The sequence below is a fragment of the Corythoichthys intestinalis genome, chromosome 1, assembly GCF_030265065.1.
Source record: "Corythoichthys intestinalis isolate RoL2023-P3 chromosome 1, ASM3026506v1, whole genome shotgun sequence".
NCBI lineage: Eukaryota > Metazoa > Chordata > Actinopteri > Syngnathiformes > Syngnathidae > Corythoichthys > Corythoichthys intestinalis.
Genome location: NC_080395.1, coordinates 72618477 through 72633345, shown reverse-complemented (window position 1 = coordinate 72633345; position 14869 = coordinate 72618477). Strand labels below are relative to the sequence as shown.

Here is a 14869-nt window from a genome sequence, read left to right as displayed (position 1 = left end):
GAGAAGGTTTTGAGAAATAATTCCAGTGGCACGATTTCTCAATAATGTCTTACAGCTGTCTCCTTTCAAGATCTCAACAATAGACAACTATGAGATCTTGTGTTGATCTCAAAAGCATCTCAATTTGAGCTCCCTTACTTGTACTCAGTATCTCAGTAATGTCTCAGGGAAAGATATGGATGAGCAAAGTCTTTTATTTCTTAAACTTGTCTCAAAGCTGCCTCATTTCCTGATCATGCCAAGCAGCCCTTAATAGACATATGCCAGTTACAAATAGTGCTCAATTTGAACTCCTTCCAGTTAGTAATAGCTCATTTCGAGTTCGAGATTATTTAATTGTAAAAGCAATCACATCTTAATCTCGTGCAAAATTCCGAGAAAATAATATAATCGAGCAAATAATTTAATAACATATCTGGTTCATTTACACACAGTAGAATGAACGACTCGCTAGTTGTACTTTCCAATGGAAAACTGAGAATATATTATGATACCCGAGTTTCCGAGGTTGAGACAACCTTCAAACTTTAAAAATGGCGGAAAAACGAAAAAGACTTTTTTTTTTTAACAGTCAATATGCCCATATTTTTGACGCCTGCCTGATAACGCAGTGAGTTAAATTCTTTCTCTAGTTTATTGATAATTACAAAATAAAACTTGCATTGAGACTCATCCTCTTCTTGTTGTGGTAATTTAATCAATAGGTAACACAGTTTTGCCCACGCAACAAACCAAAGTCTGCCGTTTTTTCCCCCTTCATTTTTCCTTTTTCCTACGACTACAAAAGCACCCGAACAGGACGCGATCGTACCAATTAGCAAGTGGCAACGTTCATCTTTCCCAGAGCACTTGAAAGCAACATACTGACACCAAGTGAATTACATTTTAAAACAAGATATTAGGCAGTTAAAGTCTAATATCAATCAAACAACAAACACGGAAATCGTAAAAAATAATACAATACTAAGAATATTTTATTTACAAAAAAAAAAAAAAAAAAAAAACGCGGAGAATACATTGATTAATAACAAAACAACGCGTGTTGAATGGAATGATTTCCAAGATAGTATGGCAGCAGGTGGCAGTAATTGCAAGATGCCACGAAGAAGAACATGACTATTAGTGACGGGATCTGTCGTTCACTTGAGTAAACGAATCCATTCCGGTTCGTTCAGTAAAACGATTCGTTCAAACGAATCGTTCAACGAATCGTTCGCCCCCCTCATCTCCCTCCCCACCCAAATGAATCGTTCGGTTAGTGAACGGGAAGTGACGTTGCCGAACGAATCACCAAAGACCGCTTCGCAGTATAACTGAACGGGAAGTGACATTGCTTGGTCCCTCCCTCTCTTGCACATTGACCACTCGTCGTAGTTTCAGAAATGAGTGACAGGCGATATCATTCTGCTCTCAGAGACAGCCTCGTCTCCCTCCCGCTGCTGCAAAAGCGAGGGAGAACTTCCGCGTCGTCTGTCCTAGTTCTATGGGCTCAAAGTCATGGCTCGTGCTTGCATTTCGAATTAGGACACGGTTAAACATTTTCCTTTTGAGGGGGAAGTCGGGGTTTGGGGTCGGGGGCGCACGGACTTTCTTTAGCATGATCTTGCTCACATATACAATGCTGCTGCTAACAGCCAACGCGGCATGCCTGCTGTCACGAAAATAAAAATAAATCGAAAGTTTAATTTCTAATTATGGAACGGCCAACACATCATATTAACCTCTCGCTCTGTTGTATTTTTGTTTTTTATTATTAAGATGATCGTTTTGAATTTTTGCACTGGTATTAATAAATAAAATAATCCGGTCAGCTCCCCTGTCGTCCCCGCATCTCAGATCGTCAAATGCTGACGAGAAATAATTGTTTGCTTTATGATTTCGCCTTTCTACTCTCATTAGTCTGTTAAGAAAAATGTAGACATATTGCGACATCTCCCGTGTCCGCGCGCTTTGTTTTTGGGGCGCTTGAGTAGCACATGATGGACGGATTGACATAATTTGTCAAACCAACCGACACCCTCTGACACGAAAAAAAAAAACACTCGGAAAAAATTGACATGTATATACAGTTTCATTGCAAATCAGTATTATGGTGATCATACTAAATATTATTTTTTTTCTGTGCACATATGAGGTACATATCGCTGCCATGAAGCCTCCATATAGTGACAGTTCTCTGCCCGCTTCACTGCCGTCACGCGACCGCAGCTCAGGTTTTGCTTGCCTCGCAGCTACGCGTGTTTTAAATTACTGTAAATTTGATAGTATATCGTCATAGGCACAGTCCCGAGTCTGTTGAGAAAAGTAGAACACTACACCATGCTCGCTAGATTTGTGTGGTGTTTTTGTCTTTTTGAGCAGCATTTGATAGGCTCCACGTTAACAAATATGTGACAAAGTCGTTTCCTTTCATTTTATGACTCGTTCACCGCATAGTCATTACTGGAAAGTCAAGTTAGCAGCAAGCTAGGTCAGGAACCGGAGGACCGAATCACTGAACGGGAAGTGACAAAACTCAGTCTTTCCCCCCTGCCTGCACGCTGGCTGCTTATTGGCCACACGTGGAAATGAGTGACAGACGCCATGATTCTGTTTCCGCTCCCTCCCCTGCCCGCGATGAGGCTGGCGTCTGATTGGTCGTGTGCGATGTCAGAAGACGCTGCCGCTTGCTCAACGCCCTCCCACGCAGCGAACAAGCGCCACCAACTTCATAGAACGAATCAGTGCAGATGGTGATTAGTTCGGTCTCGTTCACCCAAACAATTCGTTCAAAAAGAACGAATCGTTCGCGACCGATACAACACTAATGACTATCACATCACAGCTGCACTCTGACGAGCGGAAAGTTACGGTCACGGGAAAATACAACAAACGTGTCCTTCTGGCCACAACTGAAGCAGTTTTCGACATCACCACGCTGAGAGAGACTTGGATAGGTGAACGCCTTATCGATTATTTTGTGAATAAGAGTTAACTAACGAAATTCTGTGGGCCTGAGGCGAACTAGTTTACCATATACTGTATCTATCATTGGCTAACGCCAAACTCCTAGCTAATCACGGGACTAAGTTATCTTTTCCTCGCCAGAAAAATGCTAACAAAACCTATGAAATAATAGTATTGAACACACGTTTGCATGACTTTTCATTTCAAGGTAATGCTAAGTAATTGCTAATGTCGGTGTTAATGGTGCATATTTAACCACGGCTAATAACTTGATATTTGGTTGGTTATGCATGAAAAGGTAAAATTAAAAAATGATTTAGTTGAGAGCACTCCAAGAACTCTACAGATTAGACTACCCCTCCTATTAATGCTCTAGAGTCCACAGGTGTCAAACTGATTCCAGAAAGGGCCAAGTGGGTGCAGGTTTGCTTTCTAACCAATGAAGGGGGATACTTTTGTGCCAATCAGATCTTTTACATGTGTAATCAGTTAATCATTGTCAGGTGCTGCTTGTTTCAGCAGAAAGTTCATTGGTTAAACTCTGCGCGGTATCGGTTAGAACAAAATCCAGCACCCACTTGGCCCTTTCTGGAATCGGTTTGACACCTGTTTAGACTAACTATTTCAACATTTATTTCATATTTTCCTCTCGGTCCTGAAACAGAATGTCTCAATTGCTTTTTTTTTTTTTTTTTTTTTTTACTCATTATTATTTTATTTTTGCCTCTAAGTAGGTTTACTATTTACCCATGCACGCTCTTTGAATTGCAGCCTTCAGCCTGTGGTCCAAATTACCTCTAAAAACACCAGGGTAAATTGTTTTGCCCAAATATAAATTGTTCAACATCTTTTTTTCCTCATTCTCTCTTAGAGTGTTTTGCATTTGTCAGATGGGAGGATGGTTATACCGGCAACATCTTTACAGAGCTGCCATTTTGAAAAGGGATGAGGCTCCAGTACAGCTGCAAGATCTTCGATCAGGAAATCCCGTTTTAGCAAAATGGTCAGATGGTAAGCTCTACAAGGCAACTATTGAATATATTTCGTGGGAAGAGGAGGCCCAACTTGACACGAGTCTGTTTTAAATGCCTCAACAGGTGCTGAACCATCATTTGCCCTTGCATGTTCCTATTTGATGCATTTTGAGATCACTTTTTCCTTATTGAAGAGTGTCAACATGCAATCCCTTTCGGTCGTCCTGGCATCAATGCCTCAGAAAAGGGGGTCCTTGACCAGAAAAAAGTCACAGGAATCATGAGTAAGTTTTCTCAAAATTATTTTGTCCTTTTAAACTTGTGTGTAGTTGTTGTGGTGGATGCGCTCCATCAGTCAAATTACTCATGCAAGATATTATTTTTGTTTTACAGCTTATGTCGTGAGGTTTTCGAATTTGCCTGGGAATTTGCCTGACTTGGATCATATGGAGGAGGCAAACTAAAAAAAGCCTTTGCATATAAATGCAGAGCAAGAGCCATTTCGTAGGAGTGCTGTATCTCCAAATTCTCTCCAGTTGAGGTTTACCTACAGGTAGTCCCCGATTTACGAACAAGTTCCGTTCCTGTGTTGGCGCCGTAGCTCCGGTGTTCTGCCAAAATCTACATCGGTGAAACGTCTACTTGAGTCGAATTTGACACCCAAAGTAGTACTGTGCGCGCTCAACTCTTTTGTTTAGATGCGTATAGGCAGAACGTACTAAAAAATGCCTTAAGAAAATACTTAAATGTAGTTATATTAAATACAGTTTAAATGCGCTACGTGACTAATGTGGTCAACTGCTTTAAAGCTAACACAAAAAAATGGTTAAAAGTATGAGAGGGTAATAACATGCAAAAAGTACTTTTGAGGCCATGAGAAGGTACTAACTAAACTCAATAAAAACAAAAATAGTGAGTACTAGCCGATTTGCGAATGCTTGCGCAAGCGCGCTGAGGACACAGGATTTCCACATAAGTCTGCATGAACCCTTTAAGTACCTGAAAACACCTTCTAAAAAATATCCCAAAACACAGATTATACTTTCCTCGCCAAGATAGAGCCAAGTTCTAGCTAGACAGTGAGTTCGATGAGACGTCCGTGTGGTTTGCTGACTTTATTCAGCTTCTCATTACATCAACACTTTCAGAATGAAATTAAAATAAGATTAAATTAAATCAGTCTCACCTTTTATAACAACAATTCACATTTGCGTTTACAAGTAGCTCCTGATACAGCAATAATAAATTATTAGCATGTATCAGTTAGCATCCGCACATCATCAAAAACAACATAACAGTTGCACCCCAAGTATTTAACCGCAATTGAAAAGCAGTACAAAAGGGATTATATACAGCCGTCGCCTGCGGGTGCTTCACAAGCAACAAATGTGCGCGCAGGTTGTCACTTTTGTCACTCGGCTGCTGCGTGTGCGGGGTGAGCTGGCACATCTGTACATATGCTCGCTTCTTGTTCTATGCTTCCTGCGCCAAAATATAAGTATGCATGCATCACAAAAAAGTCAACATTGAAAAACAAAAAACAAGACGCAGATGTTGTAAAGTCGAAAACGAGAAGTCTTGTCCGTTGTAACCTGGGGACTACCTGTATTTCATTCCAAACACATTTTAACCCTTTCAGTGCCATTTAAGTGTCCAATCTTTTAGCTTTTTTTATTTTTCATCTGTGAATTTCAATCTGTCACTAATAAACATCCACTGCATTTTAACTAGAAGGGTGACGACGGTGAATTCGTTAATTTGCTGCCAGCGCTTCCAGTTCAGATGGAGAGAAGGTTTAAGCGCTGTCAATGGCAGCCAACAGTTTTAAAGCAACACTTGGTAACTTTTCAGTTTTAGTAGATTTTAGCGACGCGGTTGGACAAAAGCTGTAGTGCTTTGCCTTAAGGAAGACCGCGTTTCCCATGAGGACCAGCACACACCCGAATGGTGTCGTAAAATCACAATGGTCACCTGCAGCTGGATAAAACATGTTTCCAGCGGCTGTGTGAAGGATGAAAAGTATTAAGGTAATTAATCAGTGTGGCCCACCCCACCCGAACTCATCGTTCTGTAATTCCTGGTAGCAGCCCTTTCTTTTCAGACAAACTTTTTATCTCGCTGCTCTCCCATCTTTGCAGAAAGCGTTAGCATCGACTTCCATATTTATAATGAATGGGGAAAGTCAATTAGTGACGGTGAAAGCGATTAAGACCCCTTCAAGATCTAAGAGCTGGCATTCAACTAGTCAGTTGACATATGATCAAAAATGTTATGAAAATATTTTATAAAGTTTGAAAACTTACCTAGTGTTGCTTTAATGTATTTATGAAGTAATTGTGAGCTGTTCTAAATATTTTAAATAAAGCTTTCACACAGTTGAAATGGCTTTTTTCAAGTGTTTTTGTTCTTACACATTGTATTTTGTTGTGATTTTTAAAAAATGCAAAAACTTTGTAATACTAAACATTACTTTTCATTGAGTTATTCTTAATTTATCATTCATATTAAATTACATTCTCAATGTTCTCTCACATGCCTCAAATATGGCTCTGATAACCCAAATTCTAAGACCTTTAAGAGAATCAAGTGAGACATAGATGAGATCTTTAAGGTTCATATGTCTCGGATATATCTCATATAAGTCTCAGGTTTCTCATTCCATTCTCTTAAATTCCACTGCAAAGAAACCAAGACATGATTGAGACAATTTTGAGAACTCGTATATTTCTTTTACTTCTCAAATATTGCTCATCTGGTTTGCTCGAATTGATCTCCTTTGTCTCAATGACGTCTTTGCTCATTTAGACTCATTCCTTGCTCCTAAGGGTACCCTTAGGAGCACAAATTCAGAAACAAGCAGAGAATGAGATAAATCTGAGACGCTCAAATTCGTCTCACAAGACGAGATTAAGCAACAGATGAGCAACAAATTTTTGCTATGGGAGGTAGCATCTGATGCATCTCAAAGATATCACATGTGTATGGAACTAGATGCGAAATGACAGACTCTGCTGCATTAGCCCCATGTATATAGAACTTGATGCGAAATGACAGACTCGCCATGTTAAAGCAGTAGACTTCTTAGCGCTAATAAGATTAACGTTAGATACCTTGCTAACGTAACGTTTGCCCTGCAGAGGGCTAGGTTTCTGTTGCTTATGACTACTGTCGATGCGTGGCTAACATGTCTTGCATACAGGCTACATTTAATCTTTAAAAACGCACTGCTGTAGAGTGATAAGCGTGTAAAATAAAAACATAATAAAGCTAACTGTCAATTTTAGCTCAGTAGTCATTGCTGGATAAAACACCAAGTAGCACTGGGCCTAATTTGCTCCAATACCGCAGGTATCATACATTTGTTTTGAGCACTGCAAAAACTCAAAATCCTAACAGGATTTATAATTTAGACTGATTTAAAACTTTAAACAAGTACTTAAAGATAGCTTGACACAAATGGAAATTCAATTGAAACACGTGGGGAAAAACACCTAACTTTTTAGTGATGTGTTTAAGCGTAATGACATTTTTAGGTAAGAAATAATTTTTTGTTTAATAAGATCTAGAAATTTTTTGAGTGAAAGCCGGGAATTTGTTGTTTTTTTTTTTTCTAGTCACATCTGAGATGCAATTGTTGGCTGTTTTCAACAATATACATCGAATATAAAGACATTGATTGTCTGGTTCAATACTAGGTGAAATGTCTTGTTTTCTCATGTATATTCATAATTGCACTTTACCTAAAAAAAAAAAAAAGTTCGATTATCAATACAATTTTAGTTGAATACTCGATTACTAAAACATTCGATAGCTGTAGCCCTACTTCAGAGTGCAAGTCCCAAGAATGGGTCCACTACAGAGGGACACTGACATGAACATGACATGAAAGGAAAAAAAAAAAAATCACAATTTCATTTGAGTATTTTTTGTTCGAGTCTTGTGAACCAATTCACATAAAAGTTAAAGTCAATACAGATTTCTTTTTGCTCTGATCATTTTGCCTATCAATTATTTAGGTTCATATTCGTGAGAAATGTGGCCCTGACCCCTGTTCAATAATCTGTTTGGTTTAATTAATGTCCCGTCCCCAGCAAAAAGTGTACATGTAGGTTGTGCTGTTATATTGTCCCTACCAATGTTGAGACCAAACCTACGCCCTTGAATAACACACAAACCTCTTGTACAGTATGTTGTTCAAAAGTTCAAGCGACTATGAAGAAGTCCCTTTATTATCTAGAGTATTTCACATTTTATCTGACTTCTCTCCGTAATCTGCACTTTTGGCACATTTTGCTTTTTGGGGGAAGAAACTGGAGTACATGTAGCGCAAAGGATGGGGCCCAATCTTTGAGCTCCCAGCACATGCGAAAGTGGCGGAAAAACCGCTAGAGTGGTCCAATTTTTATCAAATAGTAAACAGGGAAGGCCCGTATAAAATGTTAGCGTATCTTATTTTATAGATTTGTATAAAATGTATATGCCACGGGCTGTGTCGAACCTGAGACCCTCGACTTAAAAGGCCGTGTGCGTGCGCCGTTATTACGTCATCCTTCCGCAATGTATCCGTTGGGTAGTCCCTCATCGGAGAGCAGATTCTTTCATTTTAGAACATTCAGATCATGTCATTTGTTTAGATTCCTTGATTGTTTCGATTGATTGCTGGATAGCAGTTTAGCTCTTAGATAAATAAAGTATTTTTTCATTTGATTTGCTTTTCATTTATTTGAATAGAATAGCCCTTTATTGTCATCATATGGTTGTACCGTACAATGAAATTGTGGAGCATCTCCCTTTACAGTGCAGGACAAGTAAAAAAATCTCGAAAGTAGCTTGCAAGAATAAAGTAGCACATCTAAATAAATATAAAATATGTATGAAGTAGTCCTATGTTCAGGCGGTGCAAATAATTGAAGTAGCAGCAGTTGACAGTGAAGGCATTGAATATTGCACAAACACTATCCGGACAACTTCATTCCTTATCCTTATTTCATTTGTCAATATTTATAGTTTATCAATGCTCTAATATGTACTAGGCCTACCGAAGTAGCAGTACAAAATGCAGTCTAAATTTTCCTCTTTAAATGACAGTCATAGAAAAAAATATTAGACCACCCTTCAGTTCTACAATTTCATGTTTACTTTAATGCCCAGTACTACGTTATATAACTTGACAAATATATTGTTTAGCATAGGGTGACCAAACGTCCTCTTTTGCCCGGACAAGTCCTACTTTCACAGAGTGTCCTCGTGGTCCGGGCGGGTTTTATAAATTCATAAAAATGTCCGGTTTTTATGATTTTTTAAAAATGATTTTTCACGGGACTAATTTGAAGAGAATTCCTCCGACTGCTGGGTGGCAGCAGTTGACATGGCTCCTACGAGAATGGATGGAAGTAGTTCTTCTTGTTTTTGTTGGCAGTTTACCACTATCATGAGGCATTACCCCCATCTACTGGGTTGACGATTTGGCCACCATGCCTGAAGTTTTTTTTTTTTTTTTTTTTTAATGATAAATACGTATATAATGGCAAGTGTTGACTTCTGTCGGAGCTTTGACTGTAAAATCCCGTTTGGTGTCGCATCGGCGCGCTGCCGATGATTGTAAACTTATACAGCAAAGTTTGATTTTTGCCTCAGCTAGCTATCAGTAAGCTAAACCGCGCTAGGCATTATGGGAAACGTAGTTTTGAACTGCTACGTTTGGAAACATGCTGATTGAATAGTTTGTCAGTTTATTTCGGTTTTTGTTTGCAATCTAGAACATTGAATGAGAACATCAATTGAATGGGAATAACAATTTGTCAAGGACAATTGTCGCGATAGTAATTTATAAAAATGTTTAGTTGGCACATAGCCTACTGTGTGTATGTGTATTGACTGGACTACATTTCTATGGGTCTGCATTTTATTAATATATATATATATATATATATATATATTAGGGCTGTCAAAATTATCGCGTTAATGCGTAGTAATTAATTTTTTTAATTAATCACGTTAAAATATTTAACGCAATTAACGCACATGTGCCGCTCAGACAGTATTCTGCCTTTTGGTAAGTTTTACAGCAGGCTTTTTGTGTTGTCTAACAGCGAACACTTGTGGTCGCTTTGCGACATGGTTTATTTTTTTTCTTGCCAGTTCAATATGGCTGCACGACGTCTCGGGCTGACGCCTACGTTGTAATGTTGTGCTTATATGATCCTTGGACAAGATTTGTCCGTAAGTATGGTTGTTGTAAAGAATGTACATATTATGTTAGTAAGCGAAATGTTCTATTTTTTGTATGAGACGCTTTTTGTTTGTTTAGTGAACCTGTATAGCGTGCTAAGCTAACGTTGTTGCTAATTAAATGCAATGCTTGTGTACTTTTTTTGTTGTAGTTTTACGACGGTCTAAAGAGGACAATGGTTTGAGGCTATTTTATTAATAAATCAGATGAAAAAGGGAGAAGTCTGATTATTAAGGCGTCGTTCACTAGCTGTCTAGCTTTGGAAAAGTAGACGCTTTGGAGTGAGGACAGCATAGACAGATTTAAATGACAGTAGAGTGAAATGCCCACTACAGTCCTTAAGTACCGTATGTTGAATGTACAGTAGTGATGTGCCCTACTGTGCCGAGGCGCCGATGCGTGTGCCGAGCAAACCGGAAAAAAATCTGCAAAGCGCGCATCGAGGCATGTGTTGATTACGCTTGTGGCCACGCCCGAAGCCTCGGAAGGCACGTTGCTACGTCCGAAGCCTCACGAGACGGGCTTCCTACGTCATCGCCAACACATAGTTTCGCCGGTGATTCGAAATGAAATGGCGCACCGAGACGACAATGAGCTGACAGGTGACACTGACACACCCAGCTCGCATCTTCAAACCTAAATTCAATCGGATTCGTTTTGCAATGGACGCACTGTTCAACATCGAAAAAGAAGAGAACATCCCCTGTCTGGGCTCATTTTGAGCAGTTCCCTCCTAAAAAGGTACAAATTATAATAACCAGTGTGAATATATATTGTAAATTATTGTGACAACACAGTGTATCCCTCGTTTTAATGTATTTCTTCTACTTGCTGATTTTTCAAAAGGTGAAGTGCAAACTTTGTTCTGAAGAACTTGGGTACCAAGAGAACACTTCATCTATATGTTGAGGCATTGTACCCCGGCCTCATCCGTCCCTTGCGAAAGACTATTTTCAAAAGCAGGAGAAATCCTATCTAAAAAAATTGAAACCGTTTTAAAGCCAAAAACTTTGGAAATTAGGAAAGTTTTCCTCAATAAAAATGAATGAAATGTGTGTCTTGTTCCTTGTTTATGTGTCAATGTCTACAATAAAGCAATCATTCTTTCAAGTAGAGCCTAGATCTTGAGCTCGGGTCGGGCCCAAAATGTCACTCATTTACGTTCGGGTCGGGTCAGGTCGGGCCGGACTTCTTCTCGCTAACTTTTTTTTAAAAATAAATGTATATTTGTATATGGAAGTTAAACTAAGGAATACTTGTTATAAAATAAAAAAAAACTGGATAAAACAGAGAAAGAGCGCTGTGGTAATCCCAAAAATGAGCCGCAGTAAACCAGTGCATTGTTTGCGCACATGAAGGCTCTGGGGCTCTCCGGGAGTCTGCAACTCTGCCTCCTGATATTTCCTTTTCGAATTTTGATATGGATATGATATTAATCAAACATCTTTATTATCATTTGTTTCGAGGGCCGCACCTCTTTATGCAAAGCAGGACTTCGTGGTGTTCTTTAAAATGTTCTTATTTTGTTTTAGTGCTCCTTAAGGTAGGTTGTTCTTTTGTTTGTTCTGATGCGAGTCATTAAAATAAAGAATGTTATTTAAAAGTATTTTAGTTTATTTTTGTATATGCTGCTGTTCCTCTCGTCAGAGAGGTGCGTCCATGAGAGCACAATATCCCACACAGAAATATATTTAACAAACCTATCCAGCGTTATTTCGTTGTGTACATGCATTTATTATGATGATATAAATATGTAGACTATTTAAACATTAAGAAAAATTGCGTTCTTTTCAGCCAACTTGATTAAAATAAATGTCTGTTGCTGCATTTTGCCAAGGAAATGACGCATGAACTATCCACCTGATAGAACAGACACACAAATATGAAAGATATAAATGTTTATTTAATATGCATTTTACAGTCTTGTTCAACTGGGAGAATTTGTTACAAAAGACGTGCATAATAACAAATTAAAGCCTAGGTGTTGTCACAAATGTGATCACACAAAATGCAACCATTTTCCAAGCAGTGCTCTGTCCAGGTCTGACTGACGCATTGCATCCCTGCATTTCCTCCTTCTGGGTCCTCACAAATAATATATTATATAATTAATATATTATATTTTTTCGGCCTCAGGGATAAAAATAAAAAAATACAATTTCGTTTTATTTTGGCCTCGGACCTGAAAGTTAAGTTAATTGCTCGGGCCGGGTCGGGCTGGATTTCTTAGGCCCAATAGGCTCTACTTTCAAGTAACACACGCACATTCATTCACATAACAACTCCTTGCCCTTTTGACCCCATCAAATCCATGGTATATTTTAATCACTCTGTCTGTCATGATATTTATTTTCCACATGAAGGCGCCATAGAGCAAATGAAGCCTCATGATGCTTCGGCCCAGGACCGAACCAGTTTGATGGAAAGCCTCATTGTTTCATGATGCTTCAGTTTGCCATCACTGATGTACAGTGAGGAGAACAAGTATTTGATACACTGCCGATGGGTTTTCCCATTGGCAGTGTATCAAATACTTGTTCTCCCCACTGTATATATCCGTCTTGTGTCTTATCTTTCCATTCCAACAATTTATTTTACAGAATATATATATAATTTACAGAAAAATATGGCATATTTTATAGATGGTTTGAATTGCGATTAATTGCGATTAATTACGATTAATTGATTTTTAAGCTGTAATTAACTCGATTAAAATTTTTAATCGTTTGACAGCCCTAATATATATATATATATATATATATATATATATATATATATATATATATATATATATATATATATATATATACAGTGCCTTGCAAAAGTATTCGGCCCCCTTGAACCTTGCAACCTTTCGCCACATTTCAGGCTTCAAACATAAAGATATAAAATTTTAATTTTTTGTCAAGAATCAACAACAAGTGGGACACAATCGTGAAGTGGAACAAAATTTATTGGATAATTTAAACTTTTTTAACAAATAAAAAACTGAAAAGTGGGGCGTGCAATATTATTCGGCCCCTTGCGTTAATACTTTCTAGCGCCACCTTTTGCTCCAATTACAGCTGCAAGTCGCTTGGGGTATGTTTCTATCAGTTTTGCACATCGAGAAATTGACATTCTTGCCCATTCTTCCTTGCAAAACAGCTCGAGCTCAGTGAGGCTGGATGGAGAGTGTTTGTGAACAGCAGTCTTCAGCTCTTTCCACAGATTCTCGATTGGATTCAGGTCTAGACTTTGACTTGGCCATTCTAACACCTGGATACGTTTATTTTTGAACCATTCCATTGTAGATTTGGCTTTATGTTTTGGATCATTGTCCTGTTGGAAGATAAATCTCCGCCCCAGTCTCAGGTCTTGTGCAGATACCAACAGGTTTTCTTCCAGAATGTTCCTGTATTTGGCTGCATCCATCTTCCCGTCAATTTTAACCATCTTCCCTGTCCCTGCTGAAGAAAAGCAGGCCCAAACCATGATGCTGCCACCACCATGTTTGACAGTGGGGATGGTGTGTTCAGGGTGATGAGCTGTGTTGCTTTTACGCCAAACATATCGTTTTGCATTGTGGCCAAAAAGTTCAATTTTGGTTTCATCTGACCAGAGCACCTTCTTCCACATGTTTGGTGTGTCTCCCAGGTGGCTTGTGGCAAACTTTAATTGAGACTTTGTATGGATATCTTTGAGAAATGGCTTTCTTCTTGCCACTCTTCCATAAAGGCCAGATTTGTGCAGTGTACGACTGATTGTTGTCCTATGGACAGACTCTCCCACCTCAGCTGTAGATCTCTGCAGTTCATCCAGAGTGATCATGGGCCTCTTGGCTGCATCTCTGATCAGTTTTCTCCTTGTTTGAGAAGAAAGTTTGGAAGGACGGCCGGGTCTTGGTAGATTTGCAGTGGTCTGATGCTCCTTCCATCTCAATATGATGGCTTGCACAGTGCTCCTTGAGATGTTTAAAGCTTGGGAAATCTTTTTGTATCCAAATCCGGCTTTAAACTTCTCCACAACAGTATCTCGGACCTGCCTGGTGTGTTCCTTGGTTTTCATAATGCTCTCTGCACTTTAAACAGAACCCTGAGACTATCACAGAGCAGGTGCATTTATACGGAGACTTGATTACACACAGGTGGATTCTATTTATCATCATCGGTCATTTAGGACAACATTGGATCATTCAGAGATCCTCACTGAACTTCTAGTGTGAGTTTGCTGCACTGAAAGTAAAGGGGCCGAATAATATTGCACGCCCCACTTTTCAGTTTTTTATTTGTTAAAAAAGTTTAAATTATCCAATAAATGTTGTTCCACTTCACGATTGTGTCCCACTTGTTGTTGATTCTTGACAAAAAAATTAAATTTCATATCTTTATGTTTGAAGCCTGAAATGTGGCAAAAGGTTGCAAGATTCATGGGGCCGAATACTTTTGCAAGGCACTGTATATATATATATATATATATAAATTTTAAGTCATTATTTTTTTTTTTTTTCAAACTGCATTTTTCCATCCAGAGTGAGGGGGCACACTTTAAATATATTAAAGTGATATAGGCATCTTTAAGTGAACTTCGAGTAAAAGTCAAGTACAGGTATCTTGAGGCCGGGCTGAGGCTGGGCTGAGTGTCTTCTTTTTTAGAAATCAAAATATGGTCACCCTAGTTTAACACAAAGAATCAGTGAGTCAGTATTTACAAAACAATATGCAAGACATAACGGTGT

The 14869-nt window shown here is 38.7% G+C and overlaps 1 long non-coding RNA gene across 1 annotated transcript; it reads left to right on the top strand.

Annotated features, from left to right (window-relative positions):
• Nucleotides 1–2793: 2793 nt before the first annotated feature.
• Nucleotides 2794–6280, top strand: LOC130921121 (uncharacterized). Its single transcript, XR_009064288.1, has 4 exons — nucleotides 2794–2936; nucleotides 3818–3957; nucleotides 4044–4204; nucleotides 4314–6280. It is a non-coding gene; the product is annotated as an uncharacterized LOC130921121 (long non-coding RNA).
• The last annotated feature ends 8589 nt before the right edge of the window (nucleotides 6281–14869 follow it).